Here is a 27,969-nt window from a genome sequence, read left to right on the forward strand (position 1 = left end):
CTATTTATACAAAAAGATGAGAGCCATCTCATTAATGATAATCCATGAATCTCTCCCTCTACCTCTAGAGTCCTAATCAAAATAGGAACTGATAAGACACATGTCTTTTAGAGTTACAATACAATTAGGAGATGTGACACATATCCTCATGATCCCATGATTCATTCCAACCAAATTCGAATTTGGCCTTAGAGTGCCACATAAGGGTCTTCTAGAAGTCTCCTTTCAACCTACACATGTCAACAAACTCAACCCATTTGTTAGGTATAAGCATATGCACATTATTTTCTAATGTTTAACCACAAATTCACTTAAAAGGCTTAGAAATAATAAATATTGGAAAAACATAAAGGTAGCCCAATGATAATGAAAGTGGGATGAATGTGGTGACATAGTAGTGAAATGGAGGTGATATAATGGACATAATAGTGAAAGTGTAATGGAAATGAATGACATTTTCAAGACTCAACATACCCCCCAACTGAAGCTATTGCATGTCCTCATGCAACATATATTACATTGACTCTTTTGATCCTTGAGCTTTGGCTTAACTTTGCATGATATCATTTGATAACTTCATATTTCTGCAAAGTGTTTTACTTGAATTGCAACATGGTTGGTTCTTGTGTTACAACCATTTTTTTTTTTTTTTTTTTTTGTTGCCTTCTATTTTGATCTTTGAACTTTGCATAATGATATTTTGATTATTGTTGCAAAGTATATCTTTATTGGATTGCATGATGGTTGGTTCTTGTGTGACAACCATGATTTTGTTTGTATCCAATTTATCCTTTAAGCACTTTTTCAAAAGCCATTGTATGCTCATAATAGCAATGTAATAATTAATATATGTTGGAAGTATGTGAGCTCTTGAATATGTTATGGACATGGAAAGATATGAATATGAATGTATTTCCCCCCCCCCAACTGATGGTATTGGCAATTTTATGCAATGAGGAAGAGAAATGTTTTTCCAACAAGTATCATTCTAGTTTTTTATGGAATTCTATGGTTAAAAGTTAGAAAATGTCGTACCTTTATTTACCCTTTGGAATGGATGAGTTGTATGTGTGTGGTGGCTGAAAACTTCTGATCATATTCTTCTTCAAGTGGCTGAACAAGAGGAGTCATGGATAGAGAGATAAGATGGCTTTTTATTGCTTCTACTAAAACTTGCTGAATCTGCTCCAAAATGCTGAAAATAATAGTCTTCATGTCTTCAAAACTCATTGGCACAATTCCTACTATGTGAAAAGATGTTCTGATGTCGAACATAGTAGGAAATTGTTGGCTTAGTGGCCATTAATGGATGCCACTAGTCAACACGAGTACTCTCACCATTGATGTCAATGAGAGTCAAGATGCCCAAACACATCTTGCTAGGTACGAATGAATTTGCTGATGTCGAGTCACCTAGAAGATCTAACGAACAAGGGACATTAATGTATTCCCATTGTTTGTCAGCATGAGAACTTGCCATTAAGGCATGCAAGTCTCAAGGTGTTTTTACAAAGAACTTAGACTCAAAGGACTATGGACTCAATAATTTGCATTGAAGCAGGGCTTATTTGCGGAATGAAAATGACAAGGAATGGAAAGTGAAAATGGAAAATGGCAATGGAGAACAGAAATGACAATGGGCAATAAGCATGTGAATGAGCCTTTTGCTTTTATTGGTGGGTTATGAATGGACAAAAAGAGATGGAAAGTGTATGTGAATGAAAATGGAAAATATGGAGTGGAATGAGGTGAATGGTTTATTATGGAGTATGGATGTGATGGAGACAATAGTATCTGAAAGTTTTTCAAGTATTTGGATCTGATTTTGCATCAACATATTTCCTCTTTGTTGCTGATCATTCTCTTATGAAACAAATTGGTCTCTTAGAGAGACATCATTCCCTTGTAGTCATTTGTCCTTCCTCCTGGAACCTACAAAAAAACTAATACTTCTTCTGCAATGGAATGTAAGATTATCAAAGGAGAGAGGTGATCAATCTCTCTAGTTATGATATTTACACACAAAACTAAGAATTTGTATTAATGAAACAAGTTCTCAAAGGAAAAATCAAAAGAATTTATACCTGCTTTGGAATTAGTGCCTCAAGTTGATGTTGCTTCTTTTCAGCAATTTATTTCATTATTTGTCATTTCAAACTCTAATGATATATTTCTCATTGTATAGATCTTGTTGAGATCTTTCCAATGGTACTTAAATCATCAAAATATGATTCTGTATGAGAAAGATAGGCTGATTTGAACAATGAGGTTTTTCTGGCTGCGGAATTGAGGAACAGCTCTGTAGCTAAAAATCTTGAATAAAAAGTTAGCCATTCAATTTTCATTATCAGTCCAAAATTAATCAATACCTTCAGAAAAGTTAGAAAATAACTTGTTCATTTCATTGATTCAAAATTATTATTTTTTCTTGACATGCAGCGACTTAGTGTGGCGACTCAGTGTGGCGACTTTGTTATAACACCCAATTTGACTTCCCTTTGACCGGGGTCTTTTTCAGCAAATTTGACCGAATGAATAGGACACCATCCATGTACTGACATTTCCCTAGCTACCCATGTGACCTGTTTTGCCTGATGACACCTACAACCTAGAGTTTAACAAAACAGCTGCGGGATCACTAAATGGCTGCGGGATTGCTAAATGGCTGCGGGATTGCAGAGTGTAAAAAATACTGTGAAATGGAGTGGCTGTGTGCGAACAAACTAAGCAATTTATCCATCTCAAACTTCGGCTGAAAAATGGAACTGTGGAGTTTGAAACAGAGCTGCGGGGTTTAAAACATTATGGTCATCAAAGGGGAAGCAAGCAACTATCATATCCTTTATCCTCGGATGCTTCTTTGTTGAAAAGAGAACTCCATTATGATCAGATACTGTAATAGATGGTCGAACCCAGTAAGGCATTTATGAAGACGGAATCCCCGAAGTATACATCTCCTACCAGGTTGAACTTCATCATTGGAATATGTGAGAACTCGTTCAAAATATTTTCCATAGTGAATTTGGCTTGGAAGAACAACTACTACATTCTCTATATCTTCCTTCAGCCATAAGTACGCACTTTGACAAAATGATACTATGAGTTGAATTGGAGGGCAAGAGACGTGGTACAGGTGACGTGGTACAAGTGACGTGGTGGAGAACGGAAATGTGGTGAAGGTGAAAGAGCCGTATCCAACCAAATCAAACAGAGTCGTCTTCGATTCGGACTGTTCGACACATGTATTAATGATTTGCAAGGGCATAAGACGTACTATTTCAAACAATCAAAGCGCACCGTGTATGACTTGGCTGCCAAGAAAACCGGATCTGAGCAGATTTCTCAGGGAAAACGAAATGTAGTCACAATTGTTAAAAAAACACTGATTTTTTTACGCGTGGCAGCCAAAAAGGGACTCCAAAGAACCGAACATTTCTCCCAGACCACCATGAATTTTCCCAAACGATTTCTGGGTTATCTAATTAACCCACCTGGCAACAAAACCCATGTTTTATTTTTTTGAAATTCGCTACCATTTGGGCAAATCGAGCATGTAAAGTTTGACGTTTTTCTGTTGTTTGCGTTTTTTCTCTGAGTTAATTTTTTTTGTTCTGCACTTTTTGCATTCGTTTTTCTTATCTGATCTATTGTTTTGCCGTATGTTTAGTAGGTGGAGCGAGGAAGTTTGAGCTTACAGGGCCTTCTCTGCTGAAATATGTATTGAATATGTATAATAATACAGACGTTTTCCTGTACGCCCCCTTTGATAAGGACTCTCACAAATTCCACTTTCTCAAGAATGCAAACAGTCTCGCAGCTGTCCGCATCTTTAGCCCTCTAAGGATAGATGTGACCACTGTGCATTCAGAAGCTTTGACATCAAACGGTTCTCCAAATGGATTACAGGGATTATTGCAGTACTTCAATTTGGTTGAGGGTCTCAGTTGAGAAAATAAAGGATGATTTAGTAAAGCAATGGGAAGTTTCACAACCAGATGCTCAACTATCTCTTCCATATGCTCTAATTGATAAGGTGGCTATCCAAAGGTGAAATCAACTCAGAAATCTGCCACTAAATGATGAATGCCTCCTACAGGAATCAACAGGTCAAAGCTTGAACAGGGAGGCATATTTTTTTTTTTTTATTGAAGCCACAGTGAAAACTAAGAATGGAGATAGCCCTAGATTGTTTTTCTCTCTCTTTTTTTTTTTCTTCTCTGAAATTATAAAACTTTATAAAAAGTATTAATGATTTTCAATTTCAAGCAGCCAAGACTTCAAGAAAAACATGCTAAAACCAAGACTTTGACTAAGGTCCTAGGCTGGTTTTTCATCGATCTGAGCTGGGTGACTAGGATAGGATCCATGTCGGGACAATTCTGGAGATGCCCATGTGGTCGGTTTTTTCATTAGATGCCTGTAACTGTTAAACCTTGAAACAGCTGCGGGATTGTCAGATAGCTGCGGGATCAGGGCAGTTTCTGCAACTAAGTTGCAAAACCTTATTTGAACAAGATACAGTGTTTTGAAGACCACTACAAAGCATAACTAGACAATTTTGCACAATTTGAACCTATCAAAGCACTTGAGTTTTATCTTTTATTTTTTATTTTTTTTCATTGAATCAATTGAAGTGATGAAGTTTATTTTGTCTCCTATTTTTTTTTTTTTTTTTTTTTTTTTTAACAATTCTTTTTCTGATCCTCCAGATCACACAGAGTGCAGGAGGAGAGCATACTCAAGAATTATTATTTTGTCTTTTTTTACTTAACAATCCTTTTTCTGATCCTCCAGATCACACAAAGTGCAAGAGGAGAGCATACTCAAGGATTATTAATTTATTTTTTCCAGATGTAAGAAATAAGGTCTCCTAATTACACTTCCCCGGCAACGGCGCCAAAATGTTTAGTCAATTTAACGTCTTAAATTGCTCTACATAAATTATCAATCCGGGTATCGTAAAATGATGAAGTGTGGTGCACTATATGTGCTTAGTTAACCTTTCTCTTACTTCGTTGTTTTATAGTTTATGTTCAACTCTTCCTAAAACTCTGCTTCAAACACATGTGTTGTGTAAAGCACGATTAAGAAGTAGTCAGAAATAAGTCCAAAAAGTAGTCAAGCTCTAAGGTGACAAGTAAGAAAAACCACTTTAAAGACCAGTTATAATGTTCAACTCTTCCTAAAACTCTGCTTCAAACACATGTGTTGTGTAAAGCACGATTAGGAAGTAGTTAGAAATAAGTCTAGAAAGTAATCAAACTTTAAACTTGCAAAGAAAGAGCTTGAAAGAAATAACTTGAAATGAAACTGAAAGCAAAGAACTTGAAATGACTTGAAAGTAAATGACCACTTCCAATGGCACTAGACACCACTCATGCTGCTGCAAATAAAAGAAAAGAAAGTCACTTTTAAAACCAAAGATAATGATTATCTCTCCCTAATTCTCTACTTCTGCCATATGTACTATGCAAAGTATGATTAGGAAGTAGCTCAAGTTGAATTAGAAAAGTGATTAAAAATGAGAAAAATCTACTTTAAAGACTAGTGATAACGTTTTGCTCTTTCTAACTCTCTACTTCAGCCATATGTACTATGCAAAGTATGATTAGAAAGTAGTGAAAGATTAGTCTAAAAAGCACTCAAAGCCAACTGCAAGTTAGTGGTATTCTGATCCTTAAAAGATAACAGTTTATGATAAAAGATCATTCATGTGTTAGCAGAACTTTGAGAAATAAGACTAAAAATCAGCTATAAAAACAAAGGCAGCAGCTTGAACCTGTCAACTTCAAATACCATTAGTTTGTAAAGCAAATACATAAACATAAAAACAAATCCCGGGAGAAAATAAAATGCAATAATTCAAACTGTACAAGGCAGGGGCCCCCTTCTACCTATGAAATCAAAGCATACTTAAAATTGCATGAATGAAAATCTAATCTATCTTACATTCTACAAAGCAATATTTACAAAATGAAATCTAATCTACTTACATCCTAATATGCTCCATGACATCTACTTCACATCTCCTTCCATGTTGAGAACATCAAAGCTTTATTCAATTTCTTCAAAAGTGCAAAGTACAACAAAGCTCTCCAAAGAGAGACTAAAAAGAGACTAAAGAGACGAAAAGAGACTAAAAAGACTAACTAATGAAGGAGATAGACCTCCTATTTATACAAAAAGATGAGAGCCATCTCATTAATGATAATCCATGAATCTCTCCCTCTACCTCTAGAGTCCTAATCAAAATAGGAACTGATAAGACACATGTCTTTTAGAGTTACAATACAATTAGGAGATGTGACACATATCCTCATGATCCCATGATTCCTTCCAACCAAATTCGAATTTGGCCTTAGAGTGCCACATAAGGGTCTTCTAAAAGTCTCCTTTCAACCTACACATGTCAACAAACTCAACCCATTTGTTAGGTATAAGCATATGCACATTATTTTCTAATGTTTAACCACAAATTCACTTAAAAGGCTTAGAAATAATAAATATTGGAAAAACATAAAGGTAGCCCAATGATAATGAAAGTGGGATGAATGTGGTGACATAGTAGTGAAATGGAGGTGAAATGGAGGTGATATAATGGACATAATAGTGAAAGTGTAATGGAAATGAATGACATTTTCAAGACTCAACAATCCCATCCCCATTGATGATATTATTTCTAAGAAGGATATACTGAATATCAAGGAAACCATTCCCCTCGATATCTCAGTCAAACCTAGAATTATTGAAAACTTCTAGATAGGTACCTCTTGTTATCCAGATGAGATTAAAATTTACAAGACCCAGTTTCAAAAAAAAATTAATATGTTCACTTGGACCTTCAAAGCGATGCCTAGAATTGATCCAAACATTGTGTTGCATGAAATTAAAACATATATGTATGCCAAAACAATCATAAAATGTCTACATCGAATTCACCCTAAGAAAGCTACTGCGATTAAAGCATAAGTTGAAAAAAAAATTCATGTTGGTTTCATTTATCTTGTTCCTTTAACCGATTGGGTCTCAAATATAGTTCCCATAATGAAGAAACAAGGTATGATCTGAGTATGTGTTTATTACCAAGATATTAAAAGAGATTATCAAAAATATAACTACCCAACCCCTTTTATCAACCAAATTGTAGATGATTGTGTCAAGAGTGATATGTTATCGTTCATGGATGGATTCTCTAGCTATAATTAGATTCTTAAGATTGTGTTCATTTGTCCATAGGGTATGTTTTTTTTATCGCAAACTTTATTTTAGTCTTAATAATGCAGGAGAAACTTTCCAATGGGAAATGAACTATGCTTTTCACGATATTAATCATATTGTGTAAGCATACCTTGATGATTTGTTTGCCCATTCTAAATGTCATCAAGACCATCTAATGCATCTCAGAGCAATGTTCTCACGATGTAGAAATTATATCATAAGATTAAACCCACACAAATGTGTCTTTTGTGTTCAATCTGGTCGACTTCTAGGATTCGTTGTGTCCAAGCAATGGGTTTGTATTGATCCACTCAAAGTCTAGGAAATTATTGATTTGCCTGCTCCTTCCACTCTCTTTCAGTTACAATTCCTACAAGGGAAGGCTAACTTTTGACAATATTTTGTTCCTAATTACACATAAATTACCAAATTTTTCACTCAATTATTGATAAAAGGGATAATATTGCTCAAAAGGAGTTTGATGCTTTGAAAGATATATTAGCCCAAGCATCATTCTTGTATCCCCATGATTATCATCGAGACGATTTCATGTATCTTGTTGTGGTTGTTACCATTATCACCATGGTATTGGTACAAGAAGATTACTTAGGTGACAAGCACCCTATTTACTACTTGATTCATAATTTGACTGATACTAAACCCAAGTACTCTCATGGTGAAAAGTTAGCTTTGGAAGTGATGCAAGATGTTCAAATATTTTGCCACTATATTTTGCTTCGCAAGACTATTTTAGTTTTTTGTTGCAACCCTATGACCTACATCTTGTCATATCAATTTTTGGGGGGGGAATACTCGATGTGGATCGTTATCCTCCCAAAGTTTGGTTTGTATTTCATTAAATCCAAGTCAAAAAAAAATTTAGTCTTTGTCGAACTAATATGTGACCTTCCCTCTCCTGAGTCAAAATCAACAACTGATGACTCTATTCATGATGAAATTGTGTTTTTTATCGACTCCTATGATCCATGGTATGGAGATAACGTCATTTATATCCAAACCCAAAATTTCTGCCCTAACAACAATATTTATGTTCAATGTCATATTCGATCCCAGGCTCACCATTATATCATAATTAGCGACACTCTTTATCATCGCATTGTCGATAAGAATCTTCCAACGGTGCCTCACTCATGAGGAGGCTGAGAAATATTTAAATTATTTTCATGCTGGAGCATGTGGTGAACATATGTCTAGATATGTTAAAACCCAAAAAAATTTACTTGTCAATTACTTTTGGCTAACTATGTTCATAGATTATATCCTAGCAGTCCAAAAGTGTCACGCATGCCAGATCCATAACCGTAAATCCCATGCTCCACCTACTCTATTGTATCCGGTTTTCACTATTGGACCCTTTTCCAAATGGAGTATTGACTTCATGACCTGTAACCCTTTCTTAGACAGGGAGCATGGTTACATAATTGTTGCAATAGATTATTTTACTAAATGGGTTGAAGTGATGCCTACATATGACAATAGTAGAACAAATGTTGCATTGTTCCTTTTTAACCACATTATTGCAAAATTTGGTGTACCACAACCTATAGTCACAAACCATGGAAAATATTTTCGAAATTACATGATGCCTAAACTAATTGCTAAGTTGGGCTTATGGCATGATAGCTCAAATCCCTACTATCCACAAGCCAACGGCCAAGTAGAAGGCATCAACAAAGTTTTGAAAGTGATGCCTCAATCAATGTTAGGGATTCACAAAATTCATTGGCATGCCATCCTTTTTTATTTTAGCGGAAATATCATACTTCCATCCATACTGCAACCAGATTCACACCTTTTTAGTTGGTGTATGGTCTAGACGTTGTCCTTCCAATTGAATGTGAAATTTCATCAATGAAATTTGTCGTCAAACTTCTTCCTACTACCTTCATCGAAGAAGAGCTTTTTTGGCACTTAGCTCGTCTAAATGAGACTCGATGCGATGTCGCGATGGCCAATGAGGCACACAAAAAATGTTTCAAAGCACAATTTGACCAAAATGTTAATCCTCGTGCCTTTTAGAAGGTAATCTGGTCCTCTTGTATGACCAAGAAGCTGATAAATTAGGAGCTAGGAAACTCGAACCAATGTCTTTAGGTCTTGTTGTAGCTTCTAGAGACAGCCCCTGAATTGAAGAGAGACCAGTGCATATGACATCTTGATGAGTGCTTTAAGGATCTGCTGATATTTTCTATTACTCTCAATATTTATCATATTTGAGATAAAACTGATTCAAAACATTCCTTAAGAGGAGAAATACAAAGTCAGATGCAAAATACTACTCACATAAGCATTAATATATGACTCTAGCGGCCAACATTACATGAACATGCAGTTTTATCATTCATTTATAGTATATCAGATAGAAGAATTGAGGAGGAAATAAAACCAATGAACATGGATTAAACCACTAGGGGAATTTTGAGGTCTAAAATGGGCCTCCTGAGAGAAATGTTGAACCAAAATAAACCTTATAAGAACCAATAGGATTCAAGATGATGATGTCAACCATGGGGGATGATACACCATTTTTGGAGTAAAAAAGTAAAAAGATTAAAATATAATAAAATAATAAAACTATTTTTTCAACTCTTATTTTAAACTTATCTCCCTAAGGTTTTACCCATACTACATACTTTCGATAGACCCTGCTACACGAAAAATGAGAAATACATGAAAAAACGTGATTGCAATCACATTTTTCATGTAGCAGGGTCCATCGAAAGTATGCAACATGGGTACTCCTTGGATGAGGAATCAAATTATGCATCTAACAAATGTTGCCGCTCGAAATTTGAGTAAACCCATAAGGAAATAAGTTGAAAATACAAATTGAAAAAATATTTTTTTCCTTTTTTCCCTCTAAAATTTGATGATGTCATCAAATCTTATTTTATTATTTCCACTATTATTTTATAATTTTCTTAGGAGGCTCATTTTATACCTCAAAACTCCCCTAATGTAATAATCTAGTGCATCGAAGTTCAGCATGAAGTGGATGAGAAAAACATTTAAACGAAGTGTTAAGATACATGGGGCGCATTTTTAAGGATAACCATTCACACCAGTTATAGGCATATTCAATCAGCATTATACCTAGATGAATCCATAAATCCATGAAAACATATCCAACAGTTGTTATTACATGTAATTTGAGAACAAGAGTGAGAACATATGGAATAAACACAAGAAAGAATACATACTACACATTCATATGAGCCGGAATCGCCAAAAACTTTCATTAATATTCCACGGAGCATACATTTCATTAACAATTTGCATAGCTTCTCTCTTGGAAAACCAAAATTTTGAACCCTTGGTTCTGTATCATAAACTATTTTTATAGGGCCTAAAAGGGAGAATTCATTACAATATTCTTTCTTGATTTGACAGTGAATTATCATAACAAAATATCAACATGCTCTAGTGGCATAGTTGTATTAGCCAAATCCTAACTAACTAGTATTGATTCTTGGAAAACATAATATTTACATGAAACATAATATATAAAAGTTTCATGATTTGACACTAATGTATTCAACTATGATAGGTAGGTTCAGGAGGCAGTGTCGTTGGGTTAATGATCTGGTTCACATGAGGGTTGACGAATTGTTCACACCTTTGCCATAGTGTTGGAGATGGTAGAGGAGCATGAAAGAATCATTGATATGAAATCTTGAGATTTGTGAGCCCTATATAGTTCAAACTTGGGAAGAACGGGGTCTTCACCAATCTTAACAATTGAAATTCCTTTCTAATATAATTAACCATTATTTTATCTTTAAGGGTGGAAATCTTCTCATGGGAGGAATCCACCTTGCTCTTGGTATCTAATAACATCTAACTGTATTGTGCCCATGGGACCAACATTCCCACAAGATCCCAGCAGCTAGGAAACCCTGCTCTAACTCTCTCATCAAACTCAGATTTGAAGGCAGCCACATCCTTCAACACTATGTTTAGGAATTCTTCAGCTTTTTCTATGGCCTCCTCCTTCTAAACTACTTTGGAGATCTCCATGATAGTAGATACTTTATCCACCACATCTATGGGCCTCAACTCATTGAGTGGCCTTTCATTGACAAACTAAATGAACTTCTTCGCAATATGGGAGTTATTCTCACCCTCTTCCTTGCCATCTAGGATGAAGAAATTGTAGTCCTTGATCATAATCTTTTGTTCATCCATCAGAGTTATGTAATCCCAATTTTTTTAATCTTTTATTAATTTCATCCAATACCACTTGCTTAGCTTGCACAAGAGACATATTTCGTTTCATAATGCCTTTGGGCTCAACAATATCCTAGTTGGATTCTTGCAGGTTCTTACTGATCATATTAGTATTAGTCCTAGTTGTCTCAAGTTACTTTTTTTTGTGACAGGGCTCACTGTGTTGTGTCTAAATTCTTCTGCACCTTCTTGAGCTCTCCTTCCAAGAGTTAGAGCTTGGTGAGGGTCTTTTTGAGTTGTTTTTTGGGATTTTGAGGGTTCTTGGGCACCAAAATAGCACATATGTGAGTGTCTATTCTCATCTCAAGTTCAACCACCTGCTGCTTAAGATCCACCACCTCATTGTTTATGTCTATCAGCTCCTTTTCTAGGATCGCTTTCTCCTCCTCCACGTGTGTGATTTCCTTGGAATGCACATGCTCATTGGTTGGCATTTTCAGTTTTTGTATCAACTCCTAAACCTCTTCTTGTGATATTTGAAGAAGGGCCTCAAATGTAGCCTTGTCCTCTAGATTCACCCCTAATTTCACAATCAACTCTTTGAAGTTTTCATTCTGCATGTGAAGAGCTATGGAGTTAGCTCTTTCTTATTTCAATCTTGTTGCGACTTTATCTTGTAGCTTCTCTACTTTACTTATGGTCATTGTTTTCCTATTAAGCTCACTTTAATTAGGGGATTTTTGAGGTCCAAAATGGGCCTCCTAAGGAAATTACAAAATAATAGTGGAAATAATAAAATAATATTAGATTACATCATCAAATTTTAGAGGGAAAAAAGAAAAAACTATTTTTTCAACTCGTATTTTCAACTTATCTCCCTATGGGTTTACTCAAAGTTCATGCGGAAACACTCTTTAGATGAAAATTTTTATTCCTTATCAAAGGAGTACCCATGTTGCATACTTTCTATAGATCCTACTACACGAAAAATGAGAAATCCATGGAAAATTTGATTGCAATCATGTTTTTCATGTATTTCTCATTTTTTTTTGTAGTAGGGTCCATCGAAAGTATGCAACATGGGTACTCCTTGGATGAGGAATTGAATTTTTCATCCAATGAGTACTCTCACTCGAAATTTGAGTAAAACCTTAGGGAGATAATTTGAAAAAAATCATTTTATTATTTTATTATTTTTTAATCTTTTTACTTTTTCACTCCAAAAACGGTGAATCATCCCCCATGGTTGACATCATCACCTTGAATCCTATTGGTTATTATAAAGTTGATTTTGGTTGTACATTTTTCTTAGGAGACCCATTTTAGACCTCAAAATTCTCCTAATGAAATCATCTCTCCCACTTGCTTGTGGAAGTTGATCTTATCAGGCAGAGGGACAATTGAATTCTAAGGAGAAATATAGGGCCTTGAACTAGGAGCCCAATGGTAGTGACTGTGTTAATGGGTGATACAATGAGAACTTCATTTGATTTCTCTTCAAATCCATAGCAGTGGAAGTATAGTCTGGTATGGCACTGAATGGGAAGCCATTTTTTGTTGCATATCCTCCCTTATTTTCTTGTTCCTTTCTTCAATGGCCTTTCCAGTAGGCCAGCTAGGTCCAGTTCTAGTTATACTTCTTGTTGGACTCAGAATGGCTACCTCTAAGGATGATGAGACAATAGCTTTTAGTGGGTCTTCCAAAGTCACTAGGAAGCCTGGTTGTTCTACTTTTTTCTCTACCAACCTAATCTTGATTGCTTCTTCTTCTATCTCTTGAGTCCTGGGATTTTTTTTTGTATGTCTTCCATTTCTACGTCCCCTGTCTCATCAATGGTCCTTTTATGTGCCTTTTCCTTTTTTTGTTGGAGTCTTGACTTCCATATATGTGTTAATAGGTCATGAATCGAAGTTAGCTTTCCATTCAATCTCAAGCCTATCTTCATGCTCATAAGTTGAAGCTTTTATGCTTTCTCTTTTATTTGCAATGATCCCATGAGGATCATAACGCCAAGCATCTCCTAAGTCAAAATTCATTTTTTTTAGACATTCCTCAGCTGCCAAGAAGGACTACCTGGAGTTAACAATAAAAGGCCCTATAGGTTTTCCAACATGAACATATATCCCTTCTTAGCAAGGACAAAGTGGAGTTGGTCCACATTAAGATTTTGTTTGATGATTTAGATGGCGAACACCCTCATAGGTATGAATACTGACAAGAGGTATGGAGGAAGCTCACACCCATAGACCTAAATCATTTTGTAATCCTTAAACTGGTACCAGTCTCCCAACTTGGCGTCCTTTATCAATTGAAGGATTACTTTCTGCTGAGGGAGAATTTTTGGAGGGGACACATTATGAATAATTTTATTGGCAATGTCCATGTAGGAGGAAATGAACTGTGAATAGCCATTGTTCTTTGGCTTCCTCCTAATAGTCATGTCCCATTCAAAAACATACTTCCTCTGTTTACCTGGGGCCATCATAATGAGGCTCAGGCATTCAAACTCCTCCACATGGGTGTACATAAACAGGTAGAACAACTGAGAATAGTACCTGAAGTATGAAGTGGTGGAAAAATGGCATAACTAGAATTTTATGGACTCAGCCAAGTAAGCAGGTATGTCAAATAGATGACCTGACTGCATCATCTCCCTGAGAAACCATAGGTATGATTTTTTTCCATATTGGCATTGTCATCTCCAAACAGGTGAGCAATCACAAACAAGATAGGTTGTACAGACTCAGAAAAGATAGTTATTGGGAAACTATCAGCAATGGGAAAGGACTGTAAGCCAAGGGATAAGGCCATTTGCATGAAATATTATAGTTCAGTTGCTAGGAGGGTAGTATAGTTGTAAACCAGGGTGGTTTATGTGAACTGTTAGGGTTCATGGGAGCTTGGGTAAACTAGAGCCTTTTGGATTAGCTCTAGGGTCACCTCTAGGATTTTGGCTCCAATGGGGGAACAAAACAATTCTTCTCCTCTATATAAGTTGTAGTTAACCAAGACATGAACTCGAGGAAGTGATGTATAGAAGGGGTGATCTGATAGTACAACCCTAAGTCAACTACATGGAATGGATCCTCTCCTCGGATGTGGTGGCCATACAAGTTGAATCAAAGGTCTGACAAGTGGACAGAACAAAGGGGGTCTAAAATTTGAGCCTAAGTGTCCATGAGAGGTGTTACACAGTGATTTGTCACTGCCTTCACCCCAGTCCTTACTATGTCATGTGTCCAGTAAAACATGCTCATATTGAACAAATGCTCTCTTATGTTGCCAACCCTCTTTTCCTAAGTTTTTGGCCTCGTCGCGACAATACACTTAATATACGCGACGGACCCCTGTCATAAGCAGGCCTGTCGCGACCCCCTCATGGAAGTAAACCTATTTCTAGCAACGGTCGAATTTCATGCCCCAGCGCGAGGCTATTAGCTATCTTTAGTAATGATCGGTCTGCATACATTGCTTCCTAGCGATGTCAACGCTAAATCTTAGTTAATGACCAGCGACGATCCAGATTAGGCGAATTCATTCCAACAGTCAGCCTTCTGAATGTCTCTGCACCTGGTTGTTGGGTCAGTTTGGGTCGCCCTTCCCCCTCTGGCATGGTAGTTCCATCTTTTGTGCTACTTTCCCTAAGGATAAGCTCCCTCTCCCTCATTTCATGGAGACTCCTTCTCCTATAAAATCACTCACCCTTGCTATCATCTGCTAGCTTTTTTGGTTGTACAGTATTGTTGTTGCTTTTGAGTTTGGTAGATAGTTTTGGTGTGAGTGTGATAAGTGTGGGATTGCTTTATAGTTTGCAAGAAGGTGTGGAGTGCCCTTAACCTTGTGTTAAAGCTTGTGAATAAGAGAGAGATATATATTGCTATTTGGGAGACTCAACTTTGAGAGTGAATGCTTGAAGAAACACACTGGTTGGACCCTCTGAGAAGGTTTGCGACATCAAGACTTGGTTGTAAGCTTTGCTCTTGATTTATTATTAATACAATCAATGATGATTTCCTATGTATCGTATGCAGTTTACTTGATAGCTCATGACTTCTTAACTTTGTGAGTAAATATATCATTGTTGTTTCTCGGTTACGTGCTATGTTGTTTCTTTGTGGTGTTTTAGGTTGATCACTTATTAAGGAGAAGGAAATGGAATCTGGAGCAGCGCAACGGAACTTCATCAACCACCAGTTTTAGGTAGGCCTCCAACAATGACTATTTAACGGAATTAATTGTTGTTTTGTCCTTGCTGTGACTAGACCCACTCTAGGGCTAGAGGGGTTACCTCTGTCCGCAGAGGGAACACTTTCCTACATCACAAGTTGGTGACTCCACTAGGGGGAAAATACTCAAAGTGGATTGTCATCCTTCAAGAGTTCAACCTGGAGTTCACTATAGCCAAGTCTAAGAAGTCCATCATCTTCGCTGAGTTTCTTTTCTCCCTACCATCTGTTACCATGCCCTCTCGGTTAGAGGACCATATTCTGGATGAATCTTTGTTCTTGATTAGTACCCTCGATCCTTGGTATGAGTATATTATTGTCTATCTTCAGATGTCCTCTTTTCGTCCAAATTTGTCCAAAGATGCTCGGTGATGGATTCGCCATCATTCTCAACCTTATCGCATTATTGGGGACACCCTGTACCGTCTTGGCATCGACTCTATTCTCTACCAATGTTTGACATTCAAGGAAGCCGAACGGGTTCTAAATGACTGCCACTCCAACGCCTGTGGTGGTCATACGTCCAGGTATGCTACTGCTCAGAAGATCCTCTGTGTTGTTTATTTTTGGCCTTCTATTTTTAAGGATTGCATTCTTGTCGTCCGCTCTTGTCATGAGTGCCAAATCTACCAACACCCTCCTATTCCTTTGCACCCTGTCGTTACCATTGGCCCTTTTGCTAACTGGGGCATTGATTATATGATCTGTAACCCTCACTCGGCTGGGGGGCATCAGTATATCATCGTTTCTGTTGATTATTTCACGAAATGGGCCGAGGCGATGCCCACACTATCCGATGACGGTCAGACAGCGGCACAATTTTTATTAAATCATGTCATTTCATGATTCAGAGTCCCTCAAGCTATCGTCACTGATCACAGCACACATTTCCGTAATCATATGATGACTGAGTTAACAACCCAGCTGGGCTTGCGGCATGATAGCTCAACACCATACTATCATCAGGGAAATGGCCAAGTGGAAGTTGTCAACAAAGTTTTAGTCACAATGCTTCAACGCACCATTGGCATGCACAAGTCCAACTGGCATTTGATGTTGTTTTCCGCCTTATGGGCCTATGATCAAGCAAACGATATGCTGGGGGCAGGAAAATTCGAGCCTATGTGGAATGGGCCTTACATTGTGAAACAAGTTTTGCAAAAAGGGGCCTATGCGCTAATCAATTATGAAGGGAATCCTCTAGATAAGCCCCGAAATGGGCTTTATCTAAAAAAATATTATGCATGAATCTCATGCATCTGATTTGTACATACGTGTGTTTTTCAACAGGTGTGTTGTCAGTGTGTGTTTTCATGTTTGGCTTGGTGTGTAGGCATAATTTTCGCTTATTGTGTCTTTTGCTTCTTGTGCAGATGTCTGGTACACCTTACGTTGGTTTTGCTGATGGTGCCTGCTGCAGTACCCGAAACCTTTCTTCTGCGGCGTGGGTGATCTACGATCCTCACAGTGAGTTAGTAGACCTTCAAGGTGTTTGTCTGGGTTGCACCACAAACAATGTCGTTGAATATAGTGTTGTCATTGAATTACTGACCGAGGCTATCAACCTCGATATTCATGCATTGGTTGTGAATTTGGATTCTCAACTTGTTGTCCACCAGCTTAACGGGCGTTATTCCGTCAAAGATCATCACATTTTAAGGTTGTATTTATGTGTTAAATTATTGGAAAGAAATTTTGATTTTATTACATATCAACACATTCCAAGAAGATTAAACACATTAACTGATGCATTAGCAAATCATGTATTAGACAAACATTTATGCAACATGTAATCAAATAGTATATAGAAGCATTCAAAACACAATAATCAACCATAGAAATATATATATATATATAGATCGTGTGGCGCACCGAGGTGCTCAAAAAATAAGTGTATATGTCAAAATAGAGTCTGTGCTCTCCATACATCCAAGACACATGTCTCTCAAAAAATCAGCAGAAAATAAAACCTAGGCATCTATTGCAGTGGGTTATGCTCTCTGTAGCACACCACTACTCATGCGACTCGTCTCAAGAGTCTATGCACCCTAGGTATCACCCCTATTGTGTGTATCTGATACTCTATGGGGACCTCTTCGATCCCCCTGTAATCAGGGATCCCCTCTATCAGGCCCTCAAGATTATGAGCCACTGTCTCTATTGAAATGCCAGCTGGGGGAACCAAGGCCAGTTCCCTGATGCCTTGTGGATCCTTCCTTGCCTCCAGAGCTAGTCCCACAGGCCTCTCTGGTCCCATATCTGCAAGTAACATAAGATACCAAAAAGCATCATAAAAGACAAAATAAAAAAATACTGTGATCAAGTGTTTTACCTCCATCGTCCCACTGCTCGCTAGCAAGCAGCTGCATATCGGGGTCTCCACGAAAATCCATACCCACGTATGGCCAGTCCTCGACGAAGATCGTCTGGTGATCCAGCCACTCTCAGAATAGTGTCCCCCATGACACTGGTCGTCCGCCACCCCCTCGTGGCATGACATGCGCCCAGCGAGTGATCCGAGTCTCCCGCGGTCTAGGTCTGTCTAAGTCCATGTCCTGTAACTGAAGTGACGGCACTTGCTCCAGCATGAGCGAGATCAAAATAGACACGTAACCAAACTGCTTCACCTCCCCGCGATGACATTTGGTGAGCTGCCTCTTCATGTTAATGGTCACGGCCTCAGCCCAGTTGTACATGGTCGAGTTAAGGCAATCAAGAGCCAACTAGAGGTGGGTCTTTGTTGCCTTTTGTTGGGCTTGGGAGCCTACTACCCTCGTCACCATAAATAGAACCGAGCAAAGAACCAAGTCTTCTACCATTGGAATCGCCAATTTCCTTCTAGAGTTCAATTTACGTGCCCCTAGGCAGACCCGTGCTATCAACATGTCCAGTGATTCACCGTCGGTTCGTTGGCCCTCTAGAATCGACCTCTCGCCGCGACGGGACAATCCAGTCAGGAAATATATATCCGTAGCATCGAACTCAATGTCTTTGCCTCGGATAACGAACTTTCCGTCCGTTGGGTTCCAAGCACGAATTAGCAACTCTAACAAGTCGGGTTGGGCCCGAAGATGTGGAGTGAGAAAAAATTTTAGTAATCCACAAGCACGTAAAGCATTTCGGCACCCAGCATCATTGAACGCCTCTTCATCGTTGATATCGTGAGTTCGTTCTTGCCATACAAATGCCATGTTGCCCTGCATTGAAAGAAAAATGAATTAGAACTCTTTTCATAAGTTTAAATCCATAAATTATAAAAAAAAATCAACTTCACGGCGCTGTCACGGCTGTTTTCCAAACAGCGGCGATGACTCGAGCTCAATAGTTCATTTTTCCCACGATCATCACGAGAGTACATCTATCTCTCATGACGATCACGGAGGTGGTGCATGTCACAAAGCTCGGTCGTCGCTAACCCGAGCGGCTTTTCCGCGACGACCGAGAGGCGGACTCGGATTTGAAAATCCGCCTAAAACCGCCTACCTAATACCAAATTGCATAAAAAAAACCACTCAAATGCAGTGCAAGGAAGAATGTACTTACTTGGAGCAAGCTTCAGGAGGAACCATGGACAGTTGATGTCGAAATCAACTTGAGAAGTTCGCTCAGGTTGGTGCTCCAAAATGCCAAAGGTAAAAATGCACAATGTAAATGGTAAAAAATGAATTACCACACCCCTTTTTATAGTATTTTTTTTTTTAAATTAGGAATTACACTTTAGGGTGAGGGTTTTTTTCATTTATATCGCATTTTTAATTAGGGTTTTTGGGTTTTTGACCATATTTTCACATATATAATCTATTTATGTCAAATGGGTCTTATGTTTGACGTGTTTTGTGCAGAACTACAGGTGGCGGGATTATGGCATACTTTGTATACACTTGGTCTGTATTTTCCACGAAGTCCTCTTTAAGCTATTTTCTAAATTAAAAGATGAAAATATTTCTAAGTTATTCCTTTTGAATCGTTAAACAAAATAAGAGGCGGTCCACTTTGAGCTCTTTTCCGACCATATAAACACAAAAAGATTGTTATACTTTTGTCGTTTCGGGTTCGATATTGGTTATGAAACGATGTGTCTTCGATCACTTTTCTACTCTTTTGGATCGAGGTCACTAATGACGAAAAGTACTCCTTGATCGTAATGGTCAAGCGGTTCTCTCGAGTATTATTTTATACTTTTTCGGGCTCGAGGGACACAAATCTACGAAAAAGGACCCCCTAGAGTTTTCTTTTCTGTGTCTTTTTCAAACTCTCTAAACATGAAAAAGACTCCGATTTTTACCTATGTCGGACTCATTAAACCCTGACGACATCGGACTTGTCACCATGATGAGACTCGAGCTTCTCCTCCCTAGGGCTCGTTAAACTATTACTAGGTTGGATTCAACCGAAGGTCAAACTTATATTACAAGCATATGTTATCCCCTTCAATCTTGTTTTCAAAAATAATTGGGGTACTCGCCAGAAATGGTGGTGGAATATTTGGAAGTTGTCATTGGTTACCTGCGGTAGCTAGTCACTCTTGAACATCAACACTTTTGCTTCTTGTCGGGTTGGGATATCCATACATCGTCATTTGGCCTTCTGGGGTTTTGGGTTGCCATTTAGCCTCATTCCATCTAATCCATGTTGTCTCCATCAAGCCTTTGATCCCTTGGTACCTGAATGTTTCCACCCTCCGGAGTCATGTCGCCGACATGTTCAAGAGTATAATCCTTCTGCAGTTCACATCCTTACCTCCTCCTCTGATACTCTGCTTCACCATCTACCACTTGTTCCTTATCTCGTGTTGTTGATGGGGGAAACATTATGGCCCTCTTGCGACGGATCATCTCTTGTCGATGCCAGCTCATTATCCAGGGGACTAATCTAGAGATCCTCTTTAGTACCTTGGAGCTTGCATGCCTCAATGGCAAGTTCTTCTCGCCTAACGATAGACTTTCATCATTGGTCGTTGATTGCTTGATTCCACGAATGTTCAACTTTACCTCATTCTTCACACTTCGTGGATTGTACTAGATAGTACCTTGAGAGCCATTGGCATTATTGGTGGTTTCTCTCATGCTTGTTAATGGTTTTCATCATTGACTGGTAATCAAGCGACTTTTTATCATGCTCAACCTCAGCACATTTGTTCGCATGTTAGAATTTGTACTATGATCAGTTGGGTTTCAAGACCCCGAACTAAGATTACACATGTTCAGGTTGCGTGGATTGGTTCATGATCACATACATGACTCTTTGATGGATGGCTGTGACCATACCTGAGTCTTCATGGATGGCTATGACCATACCTTTATCATTATCATGGTCTTACTAGTTGGGTGGCTGCGTCCATACCACAGACCTAGTTCGTATGTCTTTTGGATGGTTGCGCCCATGCCTCGACTACATGTATTTCACTATTAGAGATATCAGTTGTACTTGCGCCTGCAGGTTCTTCCAGGTGGTGTTCCAATTCAGACAGTTTCGTAAAGAATTTCACCCCTCCCACTCTCTCGAGCTTCATACTTTAGGGGGTATCTGTTACACAGTAATTTGTCACTGCCTTCACCCCAGTCCTTCTACTGTGTCATGTGTCCAGTAAAACATGCTCATATTGAAAAAATGCTCTCTTATGTTGCTAACTGACCCTCTTTTCCTAAGTTTTCGGCCTCGTCGCGACAATACACTTAATATACACGACAGACCCCTATCATAAGCAGGCCTGTCGCGACCCCCTCATGGAAGTAAACCTATTTCTAGCAACAGTCGAATTTCATGCCCCAGTGCGAGGCTATTAGCTATCTTTAGCAATGATCGGTCTGCATACATTGCTTCCTAGCGATGTCAACGCTAAAGCTTAGTTAACGACCAACGACGATCCAGATTGGGCGAATTCGTTCCAACAGTCGGCCTTCTAGATGTCTCTGGACCTGGTTGTTGGGTCTATTTGGGTCACCCTTCCCCCTATGGCATGGTAGTTCCATATTTTGTGCTGCTTTCCCCGAGGATAAGCTCCCTCTCCCTCATTTCATGGAGACTCCTTCTCCTATAAAATCACTAACCCTTGCTATCATCTACTAGCTTTTTTGGTTGTACAGTACTGCTGTTGCTTTTGAGTTTGGTAGATAGTTTTGGTGAGAGTGTGACAAGTGTGGGATTGCTTTATAGTTTGCAAGAAGGTGTGGAGTGCCCTTAACCTTGTGTTAAAGCTTGTGAATAAGAGAGAGAGATATATTGCTACTTGGGAGACTCATCTTTGAGAGTGAATGCTTGAAGAAACATAATGTTTGGACCCTCTGAGAAGGTTTGCGACATCAAGACTTGGTTGTATGCTTTTCTCTTGATTTATTATTAATACAATCAATGATTATTTCCTATGTCTCGTATGTAGTTTACTTGATAGCTTATGACTTCTTGACTTTGTGAGTAAATAGATCATCATTTTTTCTCGGTTATGTGCTCTGTTGTTTCTTTGTGGTGTTTCAAGTTGATCACTTATTAAGGAGAAGGAAACAGAAGTTGGAGCAGCGCAACGGAACTTCATCAACCACTGATTTTAGGTAGGCCTCCAACGATGACTATTTAACGGAATTAATTGTTGTTTTGTCCTTGCTGTGACTAGACCCACTCTAGGGCTAGAGGGGTTGCCTTTGTCTGTAGAGGGAACACTTTCCTGCATCACAAGAGGTTCAACACTAGATGAGTATTTCACTTCTCTGGTTTTAGGGGTCTTGGGGGCCACCTTCTTCATGTTTTAATGAGCATTCAAATAATTTGTAGGTGGAGGGGATCGACCAGTTACCTCGTAGTATTGGCGAAAACTGAAAAACGACATTAGAGGGGAGTCCCAAACCAGCTGAGTAATCGAATAGCATTATAGAGCAGACGAATGGCAAGAGGAACTTGCCCTAGGAAAACAAAACCAATTTGAAATTTTGGAGCAGAAAGGGATTTTTATAAGCAGAGAGGGGACAATGATCGTCTGACATGGGATGACTTCATGGGAGAATACATGTGGTGGAAGGGGGTTTGGCAGTGACAAATGACAATTGGACGGGAGCGGGGGGTTTGGGTTTTAGCTCCATCGCTCGGTTGAAACTAGCATCGGTAGACCCATAACGTGGCGAGTGGTCCCGACCATCCTCCGGATGGTAGAAGAGTAGGAGGCTGAAGCCCATGGCTACCCCCTCTAATGAACCTGGGTCATCAGATCAATAGGCTCGCCCTTCTAACTTTTCAACTTCGGGGGGTAGCACCTTTCTATCACCCGCGCATATTACACCCTCCTTTGAAATGCTTCTTAGGGCCGGTTAGGCAAATATGGAAGGCAATATTCCCCTAAACCTGATCAATCTTTAAACAAAGAGATGCACCAATGATAATTTCCTCTTTTATACCTATTATCTCAATTTCCCCATAGGACCGGATGTCGTGACCAGTGTTTTGGGCGCTTGGGTGCTTAAGCCTTTGAACTCTTGTCATGGGCCTATCTCCCTTTATATTTATTCTTTTGCCCTTGGTTCTTTGAATGCTCATGACCCAGTGCCACATAACATTGGATCCCCTTCATCAGAGTCTTTTCAAAAACACAATTACAACAAGGGTTTGAAATTTTGGACCTCCGATATTCAACATAGCGCTTGGGTGCTTCACCTTTTCTACACCCCTGGTCCCTTGAGTCCTCATCACCAAGTGCTAACAACATCGGAGCCCATCCATCGGATAGGAACTTTTTATAAAAAAATTTAGACAGGGGGTTACAAAATATCTTTCCTCTGAAACGATGGTCTCCGAAATGATGCCACGCTGATATCATTGTGACCTCTGAAAGGCTTCGATGTCCAACCTTCTGATATCAGGCCCCAATATATCTTCCTTCCATTCTTTCAATATTAGGTTCTAATGTGATCGCCTCCCGAATTTCGGCAATTTCCTTTTAATTTCATCCTTTGATATTTTAGCGCTTCCTTTTCATTTCGGCCCTCCTTTGAATTTTGTCTCCTGAAATTTTGGGTCACCCATCTGATACCAGCCCCTGATATGTTGAGCCTTCTATAGAATGGAGATTCTATGTGCTGCCTCTCCCTTTTGATTTCCCTTTGAACAACCTAGAACTCACCTTTTCATCGGTGTATCATAGATGGAAAACAGGACCATTCGTTAGAAATGTAAGAAATTACTAAATATACAAAAGGTACATACATAGTTAAATGTGTACTTTCAAAAGGGGCCTACGAGCTTGTAGACTTTGATCGAATTCCCTTACCACAACCCTCAAATGGGTTGTACCTCAAAAAATACTATGCTTAGAATTTTTCTACATACTCACTGTGTACATACTATATATTATTGTTGGTGTGTTTGCAATGTGTTTTCTTAAGAGTTTTCTACTGCCTCTCCTTATCTTGGATTACATTTTATTTTCAAATGTCATCATTCCCTCAACCATAAGTTGGTTATGTTGATAGTGCTAGCCGTGATACCCGGAACCTTTCCTCCATAGCGTGGGAAATTTATGCTCTCACTAATGAGTTAGTGAATCTGCAAGGAATTTGCATCAGTCGCTCAGCTAACAATACCATTGAATATAGCGTGTTAATTGAACAATTGTTTGTTGCCATTTCACGTGTTATTCTTCATTTGGTTGTCAGACTTGATTCACAACTCATGGTGCTACATTTGAATAATGTTTATTCAATGATAAGTCCAACTATGTTACGCATGTTCTTGGGAGTTTGCCTCTTAGAGAGACATTTTGATTACATTGAGTATCAACATGTCCCAAGAAGTTTAAATACCTTCACAGATGCATTGGCTAATTATGTTTTAGACAAGCATTTGCAACATTTGTAAAAATAAAATCATCATCACATACTGTACAGGATATCATAATAAAGTAGAAAACATCCATAGATTAGAAACTATAAATAGTGCTTTAGTTTTACAAAAATTGTTTCTGAGACACATATGGCTCATGGCCTATGAAATTTGAATACATGCAAAAGACAAAATGTGGCTCAAAATCCCTAGGTGACTAATCATGGTGATGATCACGGTAACACATGACCGCACAAGCAACCTTGCGCAACAATCAACTAATTTAAGTCGGCACCCCTATAGTGTATCTTTGTAAATGGATAGGGATCTCATAGTGTATCTTTGTAAATGGATAGGGATCTCTGTAAATGGATAGGGATCCGAAATGGTGTGAGTCAGGCCCTCTATATGGTGCTCAAACTCGGTTAATTTCTCGGTCAGGTCTGAATCTTCTAGTTTCATCTCTACCCCACCGGATCTAAGATGTCCAAGTTATGGTTGTTATCATCAATGGAGGGGGACATGCCCATTGGTTTCATTGGACTAATGTCTATATGTAAAAGTGATAGCTAGTCCATGTTACATTAAAAACAAAAACAAAATTGTAAAACTTAAAAACGCAAAACATATCTAAAATGACAATGCTTTTTACCTGTGTCATTTAGTCCTTTACCATGATCAGTTTCTCTCACATCCATCTGAAGAAAGTAGGAGTGAACCTCATCATAGGCCCTCCTCTGTGTCGAGCCATCAAGTCTACCCATTGCCTCATGCGAGGCTCTCTAGGTCCAGGTAGCTCACGAGATATCCTCTGAGGTCACAGTAATGGTACCCTCTCCAAAGTGAATGATATTATGATAGATTCATAGTCGAAGTTGTTTAGGAACCTAGTTTTCACTATGTTCAATTGCTCCTTTATATTGACCAAAATCCCTTCACACTAGTTGAATATTATGGGTGCCAAACACTCTAGTGCATACTACATTTGAGTCTTAATAGCCATGTGAGGAGCAACTCTACCATCCAATTGTGTAATGGTGAATATAATGGCTTTGAGGGGAAGTTGGAGAATTTATTTAATATCGAACTTCCCATCCTTGCTAGATTGAGAGGAAATGTGTGTTGGGCCATGGGCTTAATATAGTCCCTAAAAACTTCAAATATTTCCTAAAAAATGCATGAAATTGACAATTAAAATAGTTAAAATGACAAGAAAGGACATAGCTCTTACCTGAAACTATTAGGTCCCTATACTACTAATGTAACCCCTATTGTTATTAGTACAACCCCCTTATTATATTGTTGTGCCCATGTAGTCCCCATATTGTTATTAGTGTGCCCCATAAAATCCCACTATTGTTATTATTGTTCCCTTACATTATTATTGTTATGTCGGCTCTGATTATATTATGCCCCCTTAGACTCCTATATATAGAAGGAGGCCTTGTCATTTGTGTCATCGAAGAATTTTTCATTTGTGTAACGTAAATGAGGTTGACCCCTTGAAGAGGTTGATTTCTAAGGCGTTCATCTATCTTTTCTATCTTTTTGTGAGCAGGTTTCATAACAAAAGCAGACAGCAATGAAAATCCTCCACCTGATTGGCCACAATCCTCTATTGAATCAAGGTGAAAACCACTCAGAGCTGTCCAAAATGGTAAAATAGTAAATGGTAAAAATAAACTTACTTCAACCACTCAGATCTCTCCAAAATGGTAAAATAGTAAATGGCAAAAATAAATTTACTTTTACCTCTTTTATGGTCAAAATGAGTCATTATTTTAATAGTTTTAAATATTTTTTACCTAATTTTTCCATATATCATATACTTTTTATGTTTTTATAATTCTCTGAGCAAGTTAAATGACAACTTGAGGACATGATTCGGGCTATATATTGAAATGTTAAATGCAGGTAATTTTGATGAATGAGTACACTTTTATTGTTTTTCTGGACTCACTAAAAATTATTAAAAAGGAACCCCCTGGAGTCCTCTTTAAGCTCTTTTCAAACTCCCAAAACATGAAAATATTTTCGAACACTTGTATTTTTGAACTCGTTAAAGTAAATGAAAATATGTTTACCCAGTATAAGTTGTTTAACCCTTTTCCGAACTGGGTGACCTATTTATGAAAAAGGAATGCTTTAGTCGAACATGGCTAAAAGATTCTCCCGTGTAATCTTTTATGCATTTTCAGACCCAAGAGACTAAATTTATGAAAAGGAACCTCTTGGATTTTGCCTTTTTGCCTCTTTTTCAAACTCTCTAAACATGAAAAAGAAATTGATTTATACCTTCACTAGACTGGTAAAACCATTAAACATTGTAGGACTCGTCGAGCATGACGAGAGTGAGCCACTCCTTCTCAAGGTTCATTAAAAATACTTAGAAGCATTCATCTCAAGGATGAACTTATAGATCAATCATATGTTGTCCTCCTCTATCTTGTCAAAAATAAAGAGGTATTAGCTATAAATAGTTGGGAAATTGGGGAAATGGGGGAAATGGGGCATCAAACCTATTTATGGCAACAAGTCACTCTTGAACATGACACTCTCTCACCTCCATGACTATTTTGGTTTGGGAAATTTGCTTGCCTCTTTGTTGATCACACCTTAATGAAATACTTTGTGATGGGTCTTTTAGTCAACGTTTCCAACTCCATAAAGTGTGATTGATATGTTCAAGAGAAGTCCACCCTCATTTGACATCTGCTACAATACTTTTAAGACTTCTTTCATGTTTTTCGTTCCTGAACTAGCTCTTAGTCATCAACATTATATCTCAAATATTGATACATGTTTCATGTCATTGATGTGAGCTACATCAAGGCCCTCCTATGACAAGTCACTTTCTATCAAAATTAACCCATTATCTAGGAATTTGACTTAGAAACTCCCTTCAATACCTTAGAGCTTGCATACCTTAATGGCAAGTTTCCTCACTTTCGGCAACACGTTCTCATAATTGGCCTTTGATCGGAAGATTTTGTGTGGTGTTTGACTTCATGTCATTCATTCACACCCCATAGATTGTGCTTAAGTACCTTGAGGGCCATTATCATTATCATTGGTTCATCTCACTTCTATTAATGGCTTTCATCATTAGTCGGTAATTGGATGGTGTCTACCATGTTCATCTCTAGCACATTTATTCACATGCTTAGATTCGTACTATCGAGTGATAAGGTACAAGACCTTGAATCTAGTTTCATCCATCCAGGATGCAATTTTAGGATTCATAAAATATTACAAAGTATGGTGGCTATGGTCATATAAAAATTCATCCAAGCATGGTTCCACAATATGTCATCAATGGATGTGACTTTGATCATTATACATGTAAAATGGCTTAGATTTTGAGTATGGGTATGCCTACCTCAGCAACGATATCATGATGATAATGTATTGTAACAAAAAATTGATGATCTCAACTAGTCGATTCTTGAAGTGGACTTTTCACATGGTAAAGCACTTCAGTCCTCAGTCATTTCTTCTGACTTTGTACTTTAGGGGGCTAGTTTTTACAAG

This window comes from Pinus tabuliformis, chromosome X (assembly GCF_031772625.1).
Source record: "Pinus tabuliformis cultivar Carrire ecotype Pingquan chromosome X, CPIR1, whole genome shotgun sequence".
NCBI lineage: Eukaryota > Viridiplantae > Streptophyta > Pinopsida > Pinales > Pinaceae > Pinus > Pinus tabuliformis.